Consider the following 22,538-nt stretch of genomic DNA (forward strand, 5'->3'; position numbering starts at 1 on the left):
AGGCACACGTCCAGGGAGATGCGCGGACACGGTACTTGCGGGGCCTGCGCGGAGGAGGCGGGGGGGTGCCCCCACGGGGGGATCCCCGGGGGGATCCCCAGGGCTTGCAGCGCGGCCGAGGCTCTGCCACAGCCTCTGTACCGGCGCAGGGGAAGGGGGAAGGCTCCGGCCTCCTCGGCGTGGCCTGCGCGGCCGCCCAGCCCCGCCGGGCCCACACACCCCCCCCCCCCCCCCGCTCCCCGCCGCCGCCTCCCCCGGCCCCGCTCCGCCGCGCATCCCCCGCCCCGCGTCCGCCGGCGCCAGAGCGGCCGCCAGGCGGCGCCGTCCGCCCTCGGTGGGCCGCGGGGCGCGCAGGTCGGCGCGGCGGGGCTGCCCCGGCGGAGGCGCCGGCGGGAGGAGCGCGGCCGAGGGCGGGAGGCGCCGGGCTGAGCGGCGGCGGCGGCGGCGGCGGGGAGGGAGAGAGAGAGAGGGCGGCGGGCACCGGGGGGGGCCGCGGACGCCCATTTCCTGCCTTGTGCGGGGCCGGATGGGCCAGCGGAGCGGCGGGGAGGGCAGGGGGTGGGGAGGGCAGCCTTGGGAGAGCCTCCCGATCTGCCGCGCCGGGTTGCAGCGGGGAGCTGCCCGGGCGCAGGGGTGGGGACTGAGCCGCTTCCTTAAACGGCGCGGGAGCGGCGGGGCGAGCGGCGGAGCGGGCCCGCACCGCCCCGGTGAGCCGGGCCGCGCCGACCCTCCCGGGACGCGGCCGCAACACGTGGAGCAAACTTTCGAGGGATGTGCGTCTGCCGCCGGACAGAAACTCCGCCGCATCGGGATTGCGCCTTAATGTTGCCCGGAGCTGCTCGCCTCTGTCTGGTTTGATGGTTTTTGGCTTTTTTTTTTTTCCTAATTTTTTTTTTTTTTGATTGCTGCTTTTGGGTGCTTTGGTTTTGGTTTTTTTTCTCTTTCCCCTACTTCTCCTCTGCTGCTGGTTGGGTCGGGACTTTTTAAGCTCGCCGGGGCAAACGCAGCGTTTGAAAAGCCGAGAGAAATGTTGCAATGTCCCTTGTGGCAACGAATTCTTCTTTTTTTTTTTTTTTTTTTCTTTTTTGCTTTTTGCGAGGGCAAGGAGGAAGGGTGGAAAAAAATCCCAACGTGATCAATACCAGTTTAAATACCCATCTGCGAGCAACTGGGCTGCGGGAGGCAGGCGAGGGGGACCGCGGCCGCCCGCTGCTTCTCCCCACTTGGTTGTAGTTCAGCCCGAGTCCTTCCTGTGCGTAATCCCGAGGACCTGCGGGGCTGGGGAGGGGAGGCGGCCGCAGGGACCGTGTCCCCCCCCCCCCAGCCCCTTCCCCGTGCTCCCTCCTCACTCGGAGCAGGTAACGGAGGGCCTGGGGCTTTTTTTGGCCGTTCGAACCGTACGGGGTGTTTTCGCATCCCCCGCCTCTCCCCGCGTACGAAGTTCCCGCAGGAGCGGGTCGGGCTCGGCGGTGCCGAGTCACGATGCGCGTCGGGGCCCGGCCCCGGGGGCTGCGGGCCCGGCCCGAGGTGCGGGGCTGGCTCCGGGGCGTCCGAGGCTCCGGGACCCGGGGCCGGCCGCTTCGCCCCTCGCAAGTTCGGGGAGGGGGCGGCGCGGATCGCTGCCTCCCCCGGCCGGGGGGTCCCCGGTGGCCCCGGGGCGGTGGCCCGGGCGGGGGGGGGGAGGGCGGCTCTGCGCCGGCGATGGGCACCGGCCAGCGAGAGGAGCCGAATTTAACAAACAGTAATAAGAAATCGCAGCCTGCGCCTGATGGGCGAGTTGAGGGTTGGGTCTTTGCGGGCGAGATGAGAGGTTTGTGTCTTCAACTGGCCTACAAAGTCCCAGTTCTCGGCTCCCAGGACCTGCCGGGCTCGCAGCGGGCGAAGACGGAGCGCGGCGGCCGCCGCTGCCCGGGGCCGCTCCCGCCGGGAGGCGGGGGCCCGGCCCGGCCCGGCGGGGCACCGGCGGGCGTTGCTCGGGTTCCCGGGACCGCCGGTTTTCCCGGCGCTGGGGCCGGCGGGTGCCCCCCCGGTTCGCCGCGGGCGGGCCGTGGGGAGAGGACGGAGCCGGTTCTCCGCGAACCGTAAGTGCATTTTGTTTTCTTCCACCTCGGAAAGGGTCTCGGAACGGGCGCGTCTTACCGGTGCTGGCGGCCGGCCCCGCGGGCCCCGACGTGCCCGGCCGCGGCCGCTGCGGGCTGGCGGGACGAGGTGCCCGGGCCCTGCCTTAGCAGGGAGCGAGCGCCCGGCTTTGGCTCCTGCAGGGCCATGAGCATCCTTCTCACCGCTTTCACTTTCAGAAAACACAGCTGTTTTCTTTCCCTCTTTTTTTTTTTTTTCTTTTTTTTAAATAAATCTAGTCACATACATGCCAAGTGGCCTGGCTCCCGGCGGTTCTCTTCTTATTCACCCAAGTGCTTTTATACCCCCCACCCTTCCGACGTTCCTTATTATTTGTCTTTGATTTCGATTGGGCACACTGCACTTCTGGAGGCACCGGTTTGTGCTCCTTCTTTGGGCACGGTATATATACAACTCTGTGCGTGTCTATGACTCTTTGCTTATATAGCATCTTATTTGTAACTTCTGCGCCCTTCTGTGTTACATTACATTTTCAGTTCTTGGATTAGAATTATTTGGAGGGTCCTCGTAATTTTTTTGATTTATGTAGAGATGTTTTAACTTCTTTCTTGTAAACTCAGTGGTGTTGACCTAGAATAAGGAAAAAGGCCAAGTGGCAACAGTATTCTCATGGCTAAGGTCTATAAAAGCAAACGGAAAATTAAAATCTTCCTGTGTCTTTTTTTCAGCCACTTAGAATTTAATTCTCTCCCTGACGTAGCATTGCAGGAGTCTACATTCTGCGTGTGTGTACGCAGACGTTTACACACTCCACACAACTTTTACGCTCTGATCCCATGAGATTTTTGCAAATGAACCCTGTTGTCAGTGCTATATTCTGTAGCATTTGCCCATGAAAATAACAATATTTACTTAGTGTTCTGCGATTAGGAAAAATTTGCAAATGGTATTACAGACCTCTGCATACTTTTTTCTTCTTCATCCCTCTATATCCAAACGCTTGTGCGCAGCATACTAAAGTGCATATTAATAGCTATTCCGCTGACATGCGTTGGTGCATACAGACCTTGATATATCAGAATTATTTCCTGTGCGCAGTCCCTCAGTTGCCTGTTTGACTTCGGGGACAGCAGGCGCGGTCAGGTCTGCCTTGGGCCCGTTCTCTTTATAAACCTATTCATAAGTACTGGTTGGGAGCTTTCTTTGAAACCAAAATTTAAAGGAAATTTTTTTGCACGTTTCTTTTCCCCATATGCCCATTTTTCCAAAGAACTCTGTCTAGTGGCCACAAAAAGGAAAAGTATGTGAAAGTAAGGAGTAAAGGCAAAACCACTGTTACCCTTTTAGGAGAGAACGCTGTTAGAGACCGTTCTGCTGGCCTGTTTGCAGCCCTCTTCTCCCTGCAGATCTGTAGCTCTTAACGAAATTAATCTGCAGTGAAATCACAGAAATCTGATTCTAATCATCTGCCCTGGAACAAGACGGAGCTACAAGACGAGGAGCGTAGTGTAAAAACACTTTAAGCACGCGGAGCCGTATCATTAACATTAAAACCTGATGGTGTGAAAGGGGGGAATGGGGAGCAGATTTCTGTGCCCTCTTTAGCATGCTCCTTCCAACTTCTTGTACAACTTCTTAGGTATCACTGGCAAGCAGCGATTTTTGTTGAGGTTGTTTGTGTTGCTGTTCAGGCTCTTGGACTAGCTGGTAGGCTAAACTGAAGTTTTCCCTTTCATAGGAGATTTTCTTAATTGTGGTTTGCTTTGTAAAGCTGGGTAAACTGCTGGGTTTAGCTTTTGTCAGGTTTAACATAATCTGGAAATTTTTTTTCCAGCAGTAATTGGTTTCTTCCTGCCTTTAAGTAATTCTGGCAAGTTTTGTCCCCCCCCCAAACCTATTTTGGAGCGCCGTATAGCATAATTTGAGTTACTATCTTTTGGGTTGAGTGCATCATTCAAGATTTAGTTGAAGCCTGGCTTCTGTAGGGAGTGAGTGCTCAGCATTTTATGGTCATCAGGACTTGTTAAATGTGTACATTTGAGCTTCCAACTCCCTAGTCACTTTTAGAAATCTTTTTTTTTTTCTTAATGGCATTTGCCAAGGTGAAAGGACACATTTTTTCAAGCAATGTTCATCTGTTTGAACTAGTGTGGATGTAGTTGTTTATAGCTGCTAGAACTCTGTTGACAGACTTGCTGATACTAGGAATGTATTTTTTTTCTCCATTCCTCTGTATTATTAGCGATTATTTAGATCATAGCTGCACACACTGCATTGACAGGCACTTTCCAACTTCTGTTTGTGCCCCAAAGAACATACAGTGCCATGCAGATGGATTTCTCAGCATCTGTTTTACACTGTTGAGTTTAAACATTCTCTCTGAATTAAAGTTCAGGCTGGAAGGGAACATTCCCTCATGCCCCAAATGACTTTTTGTGGGTCAAATTACAAAGTAAAAATATTTTATTTTTAAATAATATTGCTCTGAAGGCTGGGTTGGGGGTAGGCCACGGTTTAGCACTTCCCAAATGCTAAAGAAGATGGTTCAAGCTTCTGCTGCAAGTTGTGGACAAGCTCTTAAATTACCATTTTAGCTCTGAAGCTTTCATAATGTCTTTTGCTCTCTGGGATGCAGACTCAATTATTCCCCCCCTCCCTGGCTAATAATGGGGCTTTGTTTTATTTTCACTTCTAAACTTTATGCCTCTCTTGCTAATCTTTCTGTGTGTACAAATATGCTTTCTTCGTCAGTCAGACTTGGCAATACTTAGGCCACACTAAACTAGTTCTGGGCAGTACAGCAAGGCTCTCTATTTATCAGGGGAAGTTTATTACACTGTAGGAGTGACATTTTCAGCCTTCTGAAAGAGTTGGTAAATATTTGGCAGGTTCTACTCCTTCAACAAAAAAAAGGGCCATATTTTATCTGTGATAAGGCCTGAAAGAAAACTATCTAGGCATTAAGGGCTTGAGTTGTTGGGCAGAAGGGTGGGGTTCGTGCAGGATATTCTTTGAATTGCACTGAGTGAAGTCAAATGTTTGCCTGCAATTTAGGAACCGCTGTTCCTCTATGTTTGCAAATAGAGACCTTCAAGCCAGGGTTGTATTTTAAGTTGCAGGAGGGCACAGAGCATAGCAAGTATGTGGTGTCTGGGTTACAAATATATGTAATCAGGGGCAGGTTAGATTCAGACCGTGCCTGGTCTCGGCTCTGTTGTTCAGTACAGACCTCTCCCAGAAGCCTGGACATGCTTGTGTTAGAGCCTTGCACCCTTAGTGAGGACTAAATTTCGTAAGAGTGAAGCATCCAGCATGCACCCGGCTTGCAGACACTTTCCCCTCTGCTCTTGGCCCCATCCGCAGATGCCAAACCCCGAGCTCGGGGCGCGCTCTGTGCCAGCTCCCGCTGCAGGCCAGCTCTTAAGCACACAGAGGCAAATCAGACATGGAAGAGAATGTGCTTTGCCCTTCCCACTGTTGGCCTGCTTGAGAAAATCCTTCCAGCTCCTGCTGATTTCATCCCTTCCCCTCCTGGGGACCCAAAAGTGACAGATCCCAAAGGGGAGAGGAGGAGGGCAGGAGAGCCCAGAAGAGGCTGCAGGGTGGCTTGTGTTGTCCTCCCCACCTGCGGCTGGGGACACCCCTCCGAGGCTTCAGCCCCTTCCTGCAGTCCGAGTGATATCCCTGTAAAATGAGATCGGTGGCATCCGCGTGGCTTTCACAAGGCACAGTGCCGTCTCCCTTTGCCGGGTGTGATCTTTGCTTGGTAGAGGGGTTTCTGCTTTCTGCTTGGGTTCGACTGCTTTGGGGGAGCGAGTGAGAAGAGGGGGGTGTGTATGTGGTGGTACTAGCAGGAGGATTACAACTGCTAGGATCCCAAAGAGGGGAGTGTCTGATGCCGGGGTAGGGAAACCCTTCCTTGCTGAGGGCAGAATAGGTCTTTCAAACCCCATCGCCAGTCTGCACATTTGCATGAACCTTGGTGTGAGCCAGCAACAGTGTGGAAAAGAAATCATGTGGCTGCAGACTGAAGGAAATGAGCCAGGGGTGATGCTGGTCCGGAGATGGCTTCCTCTTCCCTGCCTAACTGATGGACTGTGGATTCACGGCATATTTCTTTAGCACTGAATAAACAAAATATTTCCAAGACATTGCTTGGTAGATTTGGTTTTGTATAGACTTCTTAGATTTTATTTGGATCTTAGTGGCCTATCGGTTTAGGAGGGTTAGGCTGTTTGTTTTTCCCTTTCTGTGGCAGCAGGCAGCGGGCCTTTGTTCTTCCTCTCCTTTGGCAGAAGATCCTTCACGGTGTCCTGAACGTCCACGTGGGTGGATGATGTGCCCACATTCCATGGCATCGTGTGGGATTTCAGTATTTTCCCAATACAGATTTGTTAGAGACGCCATTTATAGGTCCAGGACTGGAATCTTGACTCCCAGATCGTGCCTGCTAGTGTTGTCATTCATTATTATTATTTTAATTACAAAGCATCCCATCGACCAAGTCTTTGGAGTCTTGCTCAGACAGTCACAGTACAGTACTCAGTTGCAGTGCACATGACAGATCACGGAGGAATACACGCTGCTTCGGGTGTATTTTGAGGAGCAAATGTTACCTTGAACCATCCAATCTGGTGAAAGGGTCAGTCCTGTACAGCTGGAGGTAGGGCAGGGACTCTTCCTCTCCTTTTCCTGGTGAAATCTTGATTAAATGAAATGGTGGCATACCAGTTCTTGCAGCTGTTTTGAATCTCTATAAATGCACTTTACTTTTTTTTTTTTTGCAGTTCTAAGTATGGAATTTCCTCAAACTATAAAATTTGAAAGCAGATTTCATTCAGCAAGATCTCTTTGCATGATAACTTTTAAAATATGGTGAGGAACACGATTTAAAACACTTACATTTAATTCAATCAGCAGCCTGTAGGAACTAATCTACAAGTGGCCCAAAGGCCTGCTAAAATTAGTCATGGTTTTAAGTTTTTAGAAAAAAAACTCTTTAGCAGTGGCTCTGTTGTTTTACAAAAAACAGGGCTTTTGAACACAATACTGTCACTAGGGTTAAATTCAAATATGCAAGTGCAGTAGTTTAAGGAATAAATTCCAGGAGCTGTTTAACACTCAGCTTTGTTACAAAGCGACGATCAGGTTGGGTTAGGCAGAATTGCCGTATGCTGAAACATCTGGAATAATATCACATTTCCCCAAAATGGAATTTTCTTTAAGAGCTGCAGCAATTGCTGATATTTGAGAGGGTGGAGCTAGCAGCAACCTACAAATGCTGGAAAATGAATTAAGAATTTATAGAGTGAAATATTGAGACTTTGTCAGGAATCGTGATTTTGATTATGATCTCTTGTTTAAAACATCAGCTAATTCTGAGAACTGGGACTTTCCAGGCTGCGGTGATTGGTAGGACAGTTTACGCTGGGGCTGGGAGCTTGGCCCCTTGGCACTTGGCTTCTTAGTCTTTTGATGAATTCCAGTGAAACAAGTTGTGGCAAACTGATTTGGAGCTTTGGAGCCAGAATATGCATGAAAAATCTTGTATGAAAAGAGAGATTGTTTCATAAAGAAGAATTTGAATGTAGTTCAGTTAAAATAAGCTCGATTTAAAACTGTAAATGCTATTTTGGTATTTTATGCAAGATAAAAGTTTCCTCAATTCTAGCATTATGAGTGTATTTTACACCTGAAGGATACTATAAAAGTAGACTTGAAGTCCCAGTTGCATTTAAAATGTTTTTTATTACAAAATCTGCTTTGACTACAAAGATATTTTGTATAATTGTGACTTCATCAGTTAATTTTGAAGGAAGTATTTCTGGAGGTGGAAAACATTCCCATGCAAATCTAACAGTTGTACAGAACAAGAAGCAGAAAGGTGCTTAATCACAAACGAGCTTGCCCATTTTAATTTACCTTGGACCATAAAACCAAACAAATAATGTAATTTGTGAAAAAACTTCATCAGCTATTTACGGTATCCATTTTTATCAGTGTTGTGGATTATTCAGCAGTATAGTTAATGGTGTTCTACCTATAGCTTTCAATATATTAAGAGTGTGTGTTTCACGTGAACTATCGTATGCACCCAAACCCCAGCTTTAATCTACATTTAAAAACCCCCTGATATTAAATTTTTTTTAAACAATTGCACTGAACAATGAAATTCAGCTGAGTAACTTAAGCTGAGTTTCTTAAATCGGAGTTAGTAAAGAGCTCCAAAACTTCATCCAAAATAGATTGTAACAAAGGAGCAGAACTTCACTGAATCATTTCACAATGTTTGTTAGCTGCGGCTCAAAGTGCTACACTGAGATTAGAATTACGTTACTCCAAGTCCCAGCCTAAATTTAGCTCCAAGATTCACATACTGCATTTGCTTCATTGGAAGAGTTTGGTTCGCTTGTAGCATATTTGAGCTAGTTTTGCATCTCCTTGGGGAATAAATTATAGCCTGAATGAGAACATTCACACACATTTATGACATTAATGCTATATGCAGTTGGAGGTTCTGCATGCATTTAGCCTTTAAAACTAGTACTATCTCTAGTTTCCTTCCAGGAATTTATTTAATTTCTGTATCAATAGCCATTAAGGGCAGTGAGACACAATGAAACAACGTTTTTTCTGACAGTGTTTCTTTGCAGACATCTTTGCAAACATAGTAATAAGCTTCTCACTTTAGAATTTCCACTGGAGTGAACTCTTCCCCCCCCCCCCCCCCCCCCCGCCCCCAGCCCAGCCCCATGTGAGTAACTCACTTGTATAGCGAGTTGTTTCACATGCCCCAAATGTAATAAATCCAGAGTAAGGAAAATGCTTATGAGCCAGTTTAAGGTGTTATGTAATACTGGTTACATAAAGTTTTGGATGTCTTTATACTTTTAAAATATTATTGCCTTCAAAAAGAACACAAACTGTAGTTTAATTTCAGAACATCTGATAGGATTTTCATCTTGAAATATAAATTGGGCTAGTAGATTGTCTACATTGCAGAATGAATTTACAGCTCTCCAAAGAAACAGCAGGTGTGCCCATTGTTAAATAAAACATCTCCTGTAAGCCAGTGGAGATATCCTGATCGGCACCAGCTCAGGATTTGTCCCATACTCTAATTTTGGTGACTGGTAATGTTTTTGGATAAACAGCCATGAGCACTTCTATCATTTTAGAGCAGTATGTTCATAAATGTTTGGAAATTCTGTAACTTTCAAACGTTTTCTAACTTTGAAGTGCATTTTCCAAATGGAAATATTTTATAACTAGCTAGCTATCAGTGTTACATTAATGCTGAATTATGGTCAGTTGCTTGCCGGCAGCAAGCACAGGCTTAAGTGCTTAAAAATACGTATAATGAGGCTGTTGCAAAGCACAGTAAGCTGTGCTGTAAGTTGGTGTAAATGGGCATGAGTGTTAACTGCAGTGGAGTTGCACTGATTTATTCCTCCTGAAGCCCTGACCTGATGGGCTACAAACATAAGCAGTGTTTCTTTAGAGACCCAGCTCATGCAGCCAGGATCTCACTGAGGAGGGAGGATTTGCACGAGTGCTACCTGTGCCTCTCTTGCATGTGGCCTGTGCAGTGCGCAGGAGATGAACGGGATTGACATGGTGACTGAGCTCTTCCTCTCGTCTCTCCTTTCCCCCTTGAGTAAATCCACACCCAGAAGGAAACAGTTTAGTCCAGGTGAAAGAAATGTAGTACATCCCAATACAGCTTCCAGAAATAATCACCCAAGAGAATGATTTCCACAGCAACTAAAGATATGGCCAAATAATTTTTTTTTTTTTTTTTTTTCCTCAAATGAAATTTGCTACAACTTCACTATTCCAGGCATGGTCTTGAATGTAAGCAGCACTGCTGAGCTATTACCTGACAGCCAGGAAGGAAAAGGGCTAAAAATAAAAGCGAAACTGAGTACATTGATTATGGTGGCTGACCTGAAGTCAAATGAGAAAGAGCACCAGGCAGCAGGGACCGGGCAAAAAAGGCACCAGGTTTCCACACACGGCATATTCTTGCCAGCCATTCCTGGTGCCTGCTGCTTACAGTCTGTCATGTCCATAGTCTGTTAGGGCCAAAGGAAAAATACCTGCATATGTCCACAGAAAGTACTCTGAGTCCAGCTCTGATGAACCGAAATCTTCCTAACCACAGCAGGGCAAGGTCTCTTGTTCATTAATAGTATTTTTAAAGGGATAGAATTTCCCCCTTTCCCAAGCATTTCTTGTGCACCCCATACGGTATTGAATGGCAATCATAAATCTGGACACTGGTAGAGCTTTAACTGACAACATCTCATTCTCATTAAAGTATCTCATTAAAAGTATCTGGCAAAATGATTCCTCCACCGAAGATGGAGTTCAGTTAACTTTGTTGGTCTAAAAAGTGGGTCCTTGGTCTGGGCTCCCTCTCAAGGCAGAGGGAAGGGGCAGATGGCTCCAGGGTCAGTGTGTCTCACTGGGCTGGTTGGAGACTTGAGGGTGAGAGGTAGCACCGCCTGAAGTACTGCTTTTGTCCCGCTAATCAGAGGAACTTCGTACAATCAACTTTTAGACTTGCAGCTCCCCACGCAACTTATGCAGATGGCAAGGCTTTTAACCACGTATTTCACTTAACTCTCAGATGTGCTTGATGGCTTTGGTATCAGAGGTCTAAAACTTGCATGTACGAAGCTGCTCCTGTAACAAGTCACTGGCAGTCAGGCACTGAACACCAGCAGGCACCAGTGCGTGCCTACACAATGCAGCTTTTCTGAACGTTGCTGTGACTTACTTCTTACTTTCAATCTATATGGCAAGTGAATTGGGTTTTTCTAACCTATTCTTATGGCTCTAAACTATCAGCAATTTTAAGGACACTAGCTTAACGTGGTGTTGCCGAATCCTGTCTAGTTTAATTAATGACATTCAGCAAATGAGGGGGGCTGTCCTGTGACTTTTACTGCTGTAAGGAGCTTCTGGATAGATAGAGTTGAACCCGAAACCAGTGGGCATTCCCAGTGGTTACTGAACCTGTATCTGGCAAAATGGTCCTTTTAGAAAAATATTGCAGAGTTACCACTGTGAAGTAACACTGAAATGAGAGGAAAAGTCATGTAAACTCTCCCAAACCTACAGCATTATGGCTAGGTTCCCTAGTAACATAGACTGCATTTTTCTGTGGAAGATTTTCCTGCATTTTGTACAAAAAAAGCTGTAAACTTACAACAAAAGATCAACATCTTAAGCAGAGTGCAACATGGTTTAAAAGCTCAGGTCACCATATTAGTGCCGTGAGAAGAGTGAGGGGTACCCAGGCTCGGACAGCCATCTCTCCGGGGACCGTGGTTTTTTTCCTCTTCTCTGTTGTGCCCTGGTATCCAAAATAGGTGCTTTTCATGAATGTACTGGCAATAAACAGCATGTGGTGGGATTAGTTAGGAGAAGCAGCCAAAATGTTTATCAATTATTGTATCTATTTTCTTCCTCAAAGAAGGCTTCTTTCAGAGACACGTGCCTCCTCTCTTGTAATCAAATCCAGTGTGCTCTCAGTTGGTGGTTGAAAATTGATTTGCACATGCTTTGCTCTAATTGAAGTCTCTTGGCTTGTCAATATTAAATGATTTTACTGGGTGAACTTGGGCATGGGTGTTTGCTGACTTTGCGATGCTCCAGCTGGCAGTGCACACGGGTCACACGCCTGCCTCGAGAAGCGGCTCTTGTCCGGTCCATCCAACCTCCCCGAGCAGGGACTTCCTTAGTCATAAAAGAGGCAGTTGTGTCTTAACAAAAATGGAGCTTTCAGGTCCCAGTCTCCTCTGCTTGCTCCTCCCTGGGGAACGGATACAATTTGACCTTCCTGAAATTATTATGAACTAGGAATAAGCCTTTGCTGGAAAGGTGGAAAAGCGCAGTGAGAAAAATCCCCAGGATCATGTACGCTGTGGCTAATGAAATGTGAATTTACGTGACCACCCATAGCTGATGCACATTTTATGCTTGAGTTCTTCCATGTGATGAGTCCACTGCTAGCAGGGGCAATAGTTTTAATGATACACTTCATATTTTTTTTAGGACTTTGTACACTGCTCAGACATAAGGGAACTAATCCCTGAAGTGTGCAAATGAAATGAATGTAAGTTCTTACCTGAAGCCCTATTCAGGAAAAGTAAAAACTAAGCCCAAAGCTTTTTAAAAGCTTGTGAATAATAATAATTAGCTCACGTTTTAATGCTAATGCATTCTGATAATATGCATACTATTGTAATACCCATAATCAGTATTGGTGGGAATATGGAGAGAATAGGTACAAAAGTTGCAATTTAAAAAAAAGAAGTCAGAAACCAGACTTTGGGTGAATTCTTTGGAGTGTATGATCACAGGAATATTCTTATATTCTTTCCACTTACTGAGCCTCAAAGAACTGGAAAATGGGGAGCACCAGAATACCTGATAGATCCACTTAAAGCTCCAGGTCAGTAGCATGCTTAAGCACATGCTTAACTTTAAGCAGATGATTAATCACATCCCTGGTCCATGGAGTAATTAAACATGTGCTTATGTACTTTGTACAGTGCAGTACCAGCCTGCAGGCGTTCTCTAAATACTGGTGTGCCTGAGAAAGTGGTGAATCAGAAAGTGATTTTTGGCTGGAGTTTGGAAATGAGCTTAAAAGAGTTAGTTAGGCACCCAGGACTCATTATATTTGAATAGCTGTGGAAAAGCAGGTCTTGTTAGCAGAACCACGTAAGTAGCAAGGTGTGGCCATTTACTTTATGGTAATGCCTTAGTTTTGTTTAAAGTGAAATGATTTTAAAACCCCTTCTGCTTGGCAATTTCCTGCTGCTCTCCTATAACTCTTTGCTTCCCTTAATGCTGGCCAGACCAGATTCTGTTCCAGCAAAGCCCAAGCCAGGCAGCCTCTGGCTGGCAGCTTCTCTCTTAACTCACTGGTCGAAGTCTAGGTAGATTCAGAATTGGAGGCAGCACTGGCAGGTGGATGCCAGCAGCACGGCTGCTTTTCCTCCCGGTGATCAGTCCAGGCACAGCTCTGCGGTAACGCGCTCCTCTGGGACCCGGCAGCCATCTCCGCACTGCTGCTTGCTATCTGTACACCTACCAACCTGCTCGGGTTTCTCCAGCACTGCTGTGCCCGGGGCCATACCCCCTTGGGTTACAGCTGCACTAGTAAACCCAACAGCTGATGGCTGTGTACTGAGCATGGTCCTGGGCAGAACTTTGGCCTGGGACTCTTCCAACCAGTGCCTGGATATAGTCTGAAAGTCAGCATGAGTGAGGGTCCATTATCAATAGGCTGTTTGGATGTGCCCCCCCCCCCCTTCTTTTGGTGGCCCAAAGACTTTAAAAGGACAGCTGTAGCCAGACTGGGCTGGTTGGCCGTGCCGTGGTTAATTTACTAGCAGTCATGTAGCCTCTTCTAGCCAGAGCTCCTCCTCCCCTGGTGTTTTTCTCCTAGCGTTCTCCCTTCCTGTCCCCTTTCTTGTGCCAACCAGTTTCATACGTTAGTTGTTACACCAGCAAGCTCCCTTCTGAGTTGCTCTGGGTGTGTTTTGCCAACACGCTTGTTTGGCCGTGCGATTTGATCAGGCAGCACTGCCATCCTCTTCTTTGCCAGCCTGAGCCAGATAATGGTCTCTTGCCAGTCAAGATGGATGTAATGTGGCAGCCTCTAGAAGACTTTTTGATGACTAATTGTTTTATTTGATATACTTAAAGTCAGTTAGCTGCTTTAATTTCCTTGTTCTCCAAGGCCTCTGCATATAAATGCTAGTGAGGTCACCACAGTGAGGCAAGTCAGTGCAGCATCAAACTTTACTATTCGAACTATTTGCTCCTACGTATCTGGATGGTGGGAGGCTCATTTTCGAAGAGGCCTCCATGGAAAGTCTGCGTAATGTGTTTGATTATACAACCTTGTCATTTTCAAAGGGACCCAGTCAAGATTAACAGGGCCTAAATGTACCATCTCCTGAAAATAACTCTGGCTTTCCAGCTCCTCTGCTGATGTTGGGGGTGGGAGGGAGAAGAAGCGACGCTCCAAACTGAGGATTGCAAAGAAAGTGGAAATGTAAAATGCACGTGGCCAAACCCACCCCTTGTCAGCCCCGCAGGATGGGCACTCTTCCATTAGTGTTCAATGTTCCTTCACTTTCGGGTCCCGGTGCAGTACAACCTCCTGTGCATTGGGTCTTCCAGAGGACTCTGCTGGAGCCGTGAGGACAGGGAGCTCAGCACTCTGCACGGAGGCTGGGCAGCTCTTGCTGCTGGAGACGGCAGCTGCTGGGGATGTCATCTCTTCCTTCGCAAAGTGAGAGACTTCCTGAATTTTCCTTATGTGTGTATTTTTATTTTCTTGTTTTCTTGTGGGTGAGGGAGTCTAATGAACCCAGCTAACACGGGCGCTTCTGGAGCATGCTTTGGCCTGCACAAAGGACAGCTCGATGAGAGTCATAGTTTGTGCTGGCAGGACCCAAAGCCGGTAACTGCTGCTCTTAGTAACTTGTTCACAGCTGATGGCATTTCCCAAATGCCAGGTGCAATTGTGCTGTGCCACAGTCTCTCTTGGGGGCAGGAGTGGCTGGGATGGATCATAGTCGTACATTCGTTCTCCTGCACTGCACAGTTAATATTTTCTTGGGGACCTCTCATGTAATTTTCAAGATGGTGATCAGCCCAATCTTGGTTTTGAGAGAAAAATCTGAGACAAGCCTCTTTTCAGAAAGTAAACCCCACATGTAAGTGGTTTCTGGAAGCCTGCTTTGCCAGCATTTCTCCACGGCAGCTCATTAATTTCAGGGCCACGTTGGTATCAGTTATTTGCTTGCTGTCGGGTCCACTGGCTTATGCACCTGGAGTCACTGTGCATTTTGGGAAGTGTACAGTGCACAGACTCCTTGGAGCCCTGATGCATTTTCAGCTGCTCTGAAGACAGCCCTTCATCTTTTTCAGGCTACCTAGAGCCAACACAGCTACCATCTAAAACCAGAGGCTGAAGCTCTTGTCTGGGCAGAGCAGGATCGGCAGCTGTTGTTAAAAGGGCCGGAGTCTCTCCTGTGAGTGGGTGTTACTCATTTGGTAGTACCAGTCCATTCCAGCTGAGGATCTGTCCCTTTGTTTTGTGTATAGGACAATTTGTTTTCAATTTTTGTTTCTGAAAGGAAACTGTCAAGACAAAATTCACACTTAAAAAAATTAAGGGAAACAGCCCTTTGTCCGTTTCTAACAATCCCCTTTGATGACTAAAGCTAGAAGAATTCTAGAAACTGCAATCATTGTCTACCTTCGGTTTGGTTTTGTGCTGTTCTTGCATTTTCTGAGTTTCAAATCCAACACACCAAAAAGACTTCAGTCCCAAATCAGCCCGATAACATCAGTGTAACCTAGAGATCTGTGCTCTGATGATTAAAATCTGATTGTGCTTTATCTAGAAGTGAAAGTGGGGCAGCAGGGAGCTGAGAGCAGCTTGGGCAGTATTCCTCTCTTCTCCTAGCACACACAGCCTCGTGCTGGCTTTGCAGTCCAAGAAGGAACACGTAAAGCCTCCGCAAAGGGAGTTCCCTGGAGCAGCACATATCCAGCCTCACTGGAATCTGCCAACGACTTGATGCGAGTAAAATAAAATCGGGGTGAGATAGCCTACCCAGGCTGAAATCTGCAAGGGCTCCGATTACCTGCTTTTCTGTACCCTGGGTGTGCTCTGTCTGCTTGTGGTGGGGTCCTGGCTGCTGGGGAGGTTGTGGTCTCCCTGGGGCAGGGGCTCATCAGATTTTCTTCCGTGTCGGTACAACAGCAAGTGCTGCAGGGACCTGGTCCTTGCCTGGGGCTTCTTCCAACTCCAAAGAGTTGTTTATTGTCAATCCAAGAAAAAAGGAAAAAAAAAAAAAAGAACTTTTAAAAATAATAACAGCATGCATCTCATTTGAATTTCAGTCCTAAAAACTACTTGATGCTCATTACAAAGGAATTGATTCCTTAAATGAATGAAGCAGCCATGAGTGCTGCTTTCAGTGTGGGACTGCTGACGCTCTGACTCATGCTTTGCTTCTTGCAGGCTCTGGCTTTTATGCTTCATTTAGGACACCAACGTCATTAGCATTCAGAGGGCTGCTGCTTTTTTTTTTTAATTATTATTACACTGCTGTTGAAATTTTTTCAAAGATGCAAATAATATTCGGATCAGAATCATGGCTCATGTTTTATTACCAAATCAGGGCATAGGGTTTGCTTTCATTTGACTTGCAAGCCTTAGAAGAAATTCTAAATGAAAATAAGGTGTGGCTTTGTACAATAACGAGAGGGTCTCAGGGGTTTTGGGCATGCCAGGTTGCCTGCTACTGCGGAGTGTCATCCCCTGTTAGGATGGGTGAGGATATTTGTCTTGTGTTGCACATGGCTGGGATCTTTGTGACTGCCCCAAGCCTCGGCATTTCCATCGCACGCAGAGTGGCCGCGCCAGCCGGCGGTGCGTGTCCCTGGAGATGGCATGTTTGAACTGCAGCAACTCCAAACAAGATGCTGCTCTGTGCGGCTGAATGTGGCAACTCAGCCTCTTTGTTCTGGAGCTGAATGTTAACACACCAGTTGAGGCCAGCAAGTGCTTGGGCCCCGGGAATGGAGAAGGGGAGCTGCGCTCGAGGAGATCGCTGTGCTGCCGCTCATGTCTCGCCTCGCAGGTTTTCAGAGGTGCTCGACCACTCGTGTTCTTCCTAAACTGTAACTGGGAATGGGGGAAAGGGTCCTTTGCTGAGGGACATGATGTCTTTAATGCAAGAAAAAAAAAAAAAAAAAAAAAGGAAGAAAAGCCCTGAGAGTCCTCAGGGGTTCCCTGCTCTGCCACAAACACCCTGGAAGCCCTCGAGCATGTCACAGAGTCCCTCTCAAGGGCGACAGCTTGCAGGGACACTTGAAATCCCACCACTGGGATGGGGCCAGTCCCTGCACCCTACAGACAGAGAGTTCATGGGGAAGCACCAGAGCAGAATTGTGGGAATCTGCCTATGGTTTTTGTTGAGTCCACCTCCATCAGAATTCAAATCACTGATGAATTAAAAGGAAAGTGTCGCTCCTTGCCCTAAGGACATGCTGGGCTGGGCCGGGCCGGGATTTCCTGGAGGACTTGTGAATGAAGGTTGAAAATTCCCAGCCAACTACTTGGCACCTTTTTAGTAGGGAACCTATAGATCTTTTTCAGATACTACTTAAGATGAAAGTTGTTGAAAAATCAGTAGTAATTCCCTAATTAAAATCGCAGCTTTATTAATAAATTAAAAGCAACTGCTTCTGCAGTTGGGCAAATAGATGTCACCTGCTCCTGCTGGGAGCTGCGGCTGGGCAGCTCTAAGCACCTTGGGGATCGCCGGTTCCGATGCGCGAGTACAAGAGTGCAGCGCCGCCTGCGCAACAAGCTGGTCAGCCCTGGGGTCTCCGCTTCTCCTGGACGAAGCGCCAGCGCTCACGTGATTGCCAACATGCGTGCATTTGCAGGAGAAGGTGTTATTATTGCCTTTTGCCCCAGTGGTTTGGGGTATTTCAGGGCTGCTTGCCTGGGCTGCGCCAGGCTTTGTTTGATGGCATTTCTGCCGAGTGACAGACGAGCCATCTGGCGTTACGCTGAAACGCAGCGCAGCGTTTGCTTAGGAGGGAGCCTGCAGGGATGACAAAGCAGTTCCACACCTTCCGCTGGCTGTGTCACGGCTGGGCACCGGGGCTGGGGCGGTTACTGGGCGCAGCGGCAAAGCCGTGCGTGCCAGCATGAGACGGCACAGCCATGCCGGAGAGAAAGGACCCTGTCAGACCTCTGCCCTCCTAGGGACGGACTGAGCGGCAGCAAGAAAAATGAGGGACTTTCAGGGGCAGCTGTGTTTTACTAACCCAGTCATAATGCCCCTAAAAATCCTTATTGTTCTTGCAATGGTCAACTGTGACCTCCGGCACGGGGAGGCCTGGAAGGAAAGCACTAGCGCTTGGGGCAGGGCAAGCGTGGAAGGGCAGGCCTGCCCTCGGGAAGGCTTGCTTGCAAGTCGGAGCAGTGTTTCAGGCTGGGAAAGCGTTTCTGTTGGAGTGGAGCTGAAAAGACATGTCATTGTGAATTGTGGTATGGAGCGTGTACTCTGTATGAAGCTCAGGGCGTGAGAACAGGAGCACAAAGTGGGGGGAATGAAACACACCAAGCGCTTTCCCTCCCTGTTGCGGCTGTCTTGCATTTCCCCACACCAGAGTGAAATGCAACTGGAGAGACACACAACCCAACCCCAGAGAAAGAGCTCTTACCCAAACCATTCCTTCTCCCCTCCCCATTCCCTGTTTTACTCCTCTTTTAGCTAAACTGCTCTAAGTCAGTCATTGCAGGTCTCTGCTCATCCCTAGCACCTTTCTCTGAGCTTTATTTTTACTCTCATTTTTTCAGATCAGACCAGGATGCAGTAATTGCATGCAAAGAAGCAATTTGTTAAACAGAACCATAATATTCACTTATTTGCCATCTTTATGCATTCTAACGCATCATTTGCATTTCTGAGAACTTCTATATGTTGAGTAAAAGGTTTTATTTTCATTGAACTCTGCAACAATGTTCAAAGCTTTTATCCTTTAATAACTCTACCTAGGGGTATGGATAGTCAAATTAATCTGGCCCCACAACAGCAGTAGTCCCTTTTGCACTGTCTAGTTGGATTACTCATTATCTTTTTGAAAAGGCTTTGTTTAAGGCTTTTATAATGTTTATCAATTAATTGCTATGTTTATCAATTAATTCTGCTTTAGATGCCTATGTTAATAGATAAGAAATGCATGCTTTTTTTTTTTTTTTTTTTTTTTTTTTTTTTTTTTTACAGTGACTACATAGACTTGCTTTACACATCACTTACTTACTTATTTTTAATTGGGTTATATGGCTCTGGAGCAAGATTTACTCATTTGTTATTTGTTATTCTCAGGAGCATTTCAACTGCTTTTCTTAAAGCTGAATTCTGTGTAAACGAGAAGTGACTAGAAACCCTGAACTGAGTCCCAGGTCTCGCTTAACTATGTAAGGCACACTGACATACTGACGCTACTCCCGTTAAGGTATGGTATGAATCAGGAACTGTACCAGCTGCCATGGAATGAGTGCGTTCCCATGAAGTCATCCTGCCGTAGCTATTGCAGAATCATCAACTTCGCTGTGTAAGCAAGCCCTAAAAGACAATCCTTGTCCCAATGACTGTGTGACTAGATAAGATGAGACAATGGGCACAAGAAAGGCACCTTACTATCAGTTAAGGATACTGTTCAACCAGCTGGGAACAAAGAAATTTGGGCTGCTCAAGGCCCCACAGGACTGTCCGGGAGTGACCTTCCCTGCGGGCTGATTCCAGGAACTTGCCATTTTTGGAACTGTTTGTTTCAGGACTTACTGCTTTGACACCTTTGATTTCTGAGACTCCCCATCATAGGAAGCCCCAGACACTCTGCTCCTCTCCACGAGGATTTCTTCATCTAGCAGCTCTCATGTCTTCATCTGATACTGAAACGAGATCGAAGGGCTTGAGTGTTTCCTTGGCAAGATGCGTGGATGGTATTAGTTTAATCTGGTCTGCTTCTGATACCTACCAAGCCAACTGGACCAGCCCCAATCACCTCAACTGCTAACAGGCTGCAGAGCAACGACCTACTACAGTGGAATATTTTTTGTGCTGCGAACAGGAAGATCGGGAATGAGGGTTTGTAACTTTTTTGGATGTGTTTCTATGTTACAATTTTATCTTTAGTATCACCACCTTACTCAAAGTAAGAATATTTAGATGTTAAAATAAACACATTTTTGCTCTGAAATACTGGGATATGCCTCCCCAGCTTCTTCCTATCTCGGCTTTGCCACTATGAAGAGAACCCACTCCTGGATTTTAAAGTTGGAAGGACGAGTCTGAACCTCTAACAGAGGATGAGTGCATAGAGCAACTTCTGCAATTCATCCTGAAGCCAGGGCCCTGATGAGTGGATCTTTTTCCTAAGTGCTATGGGAACTCTGCCTATATAAATGTCTGACAAGCTGTTCCAGTGCTTTATACCCTTGGGTCTTGTACCTTGCAGCAAGCTGCAAGTGCCCACTTATGCATCTTGTATAGCCTCTGTGGATAAAGCCCTTCATGTATGTGACTGCATGTGGTGAATAGGAGAGCATGGTGGTTGGTGCTATTTTTATCCTATCTGTTCCCAAAACAGCTCTCCCAGTCACGTAGGTCACACACATCCCCTCCAGTTGCCATACTGCCTGTCAGAGTGGAGGGTAGGTGCAGCAGAGGTCTGTAGGGACACTTGGTACCTGGCCAGGGGCTTATACGCAGGATCCCTTGTGCATATCCTGCAGGTGGGATCCAGCCCTGCCGGTCCCTCTTTAACACTTCAGGACATTCTCAGCAGACCCATGAGTCTGTTTCTCAGTGCCCAGGGTAAGCCACTAAGATTCCAAGAACAAATTTGGCTGGTTTGGGTTTTTTTTTTTTTTTTGGAAGTGCAGTCATTTAGCACCTCCGATTTGGCTTGGAAAAATGCAGCAATACCTAAAATAAAAGTGTTCTGAAAAGTACATGCAGGTAATCATGGCTTTTTTCAGACTCAGTCTCAGGTGATGCCATCAGCTTCTACTGCAGTTAAGCACTGCCCCAGACTTCCTTGAAGTTGCCATCCCTAGTCTATGCTAAGTAGTATGAACATTAAAATAGATCCTACTGAAATAAAACACCCTGGTACTTGCATGCACACAGTTCTTTCCCTGAAAAATTATAACAGCAGATGAACTAAACTTGAGCCACCATTCATGCTACTTTGCACATCCTTGGAAGGTGCACAACATCTAGACTGATAATAGTGTTACAACAGTCCACAAAGAATAGACCCAAAGCAGCAGAGAGCAAAGGGTGCAGGCTGAGATCCCAACAGGGAAAAGAAAAAAAAAAATCAAATTTCTCTTCAAGTACAAGCAATCCCATTAATGGCTTTCAAGCACCAGTGTTCCAGGCTGCAAGGAGTCTCTCACTGCAGGGGACACTTTCTGAACTGCTCTGTAATATTATTAGCTGCTTTCAGTGCACAACTCCTGTCCAGAATAGTTTAATGTGGTACATTCAATCAAACAGAAATTGTATGTCAGCCACATAAACGGAATAAAAGCAGTGCAGGAAATACACTTTGCAGGCAGATTTGTTGCTTTCTTTTACTGAAGCCCTTTGGTACTTTGCTGTAGTTCCTGGTGAATAGCTGCTTCACAGAGGAAATATGGTTATTTAAGCAAACGTTTGTCATAACATCAACATTTAATTTTCAGCAAAACTGAAGAAATCCAAGCTCTCAAGGAACTTTTTTAGCTTTAGCACATTGTTGTTGGGCCTTGTCTTTTTAATAGGAGTAGAATTGGCCATGGTTAACTAAGAGAAAATTTGCAGGAGTTGGTGGGAAAGAAATGGCAACTTCTCCAGTGGGATGGCTGGGCCAGCCTTCACAAGGGCTGGACCCTGTTCTGGTGGCCAGTTTGTATTGCCTGGGGTTCAAAAGTTGATATTTGGTACTTTTTAAAGAGGAAAACCAAAACAAACCCCCAGTAAAGTGAACAGACTTCCCTGAGTCTCAAGTTAAGCACACACACTCATCAGCTGATTTAGGATAGCGTGACTTGTGTGCGTGCCTTTCTCTGCCACATCAAGTTTGAAAACTTTGTTATGTCATTGAAGCAGGATTTGTCTTCCTCACCTGAAAGCCTGGCAGACAGAAAGTCCTCTCGTTACTGAGGCTGATGCTGCTTTATATGGAGCTTTAAAAAAAAGAAGAGAAAAAAAAAGTAAATGCTCTTTCCTGACTACTAAGGATACAAGAAAAAAGATCATGGTATTCCGGGTAAATAATGCTGTCCGATGTAATGAGTTAAATCCCTCATAACTGTCAGTAGTCCTCTTGACTATTTGTCATGGTGCCCATGACCTGACACAGTGTGACAAACACTGAAGGGATCCTTGATGACTAGTGTACCTGCAAAACTTTCCTTATGTTTTTTTTAATTCATATTCCTGTAAACTTCACTTATTCTCTCTGTATGTAAACTCAGGGTGGTTCTTCAAGCTCAACAGCAGCATGTTCATAGACAAAGAATGCAAACAGAGAAATTCAGAGTTGTAGCAATCCAGTTTGTAAATTAGGGTACCAGTAAGCCTATGGAGATGGGCATGATGCATTTATTTATTAGTCTGCAATTAAGGGAAGGCAATGAAGTTTCCTCTGCACACCCCCAGACTCTGCAGGCTGCTCATCTGCCTCATGAGAGAAGCTGAGAAGTACAAGGCTTCACTGCGCTCCTGAATCTGTGGATGAGCAATTTGTTTTCTCCTTAAACTTCCTGTGACTTTTGTTCAGCATTTTTAAAGGAAAAATTAAAGAAAGACTTACTGGTTTCTACAGCCTACAGTTTACAAATATACTCC

The 22,538-nt window shown here is 46.7% G+C and overlaps 1 long non-coding RNA gene across 1 annotated transcript; it reads left to right on the forward strand.

Annotated features, from left to right (window-relative positions):
* The first annotated feature begins 626 nt into the window (after positions 1-626).
* On the forward strand, positions 627-20,653 carry LOC115342028. The gene is made up of 2 exons (XR_003923605.2): positions 627-852; positions 19,023-20,653. It is a non-coding gene; the product is annotated as an uncharacterized LOC115342028 (long non-coding RNA).
* Positions 20,654-22,538: the final 1,885 nt, after the last annotated feature.

The sequence above is a fragment of the Aquila chrysaetos genome, chromosome 5 (genome assembly GCF_900496995.4).
Source record: "Aquila chrysaetos chrysaetos chromosome 5, bAquChr1.4, whole genome shotgun sequence".
In the NCBI taxonomy this organism is placed as follows: Eukaryota; Metazoa; Chordata; class Aves; order Accipitriformes; family Accipitridae; genus Aquila; species Aquila chrysaetos.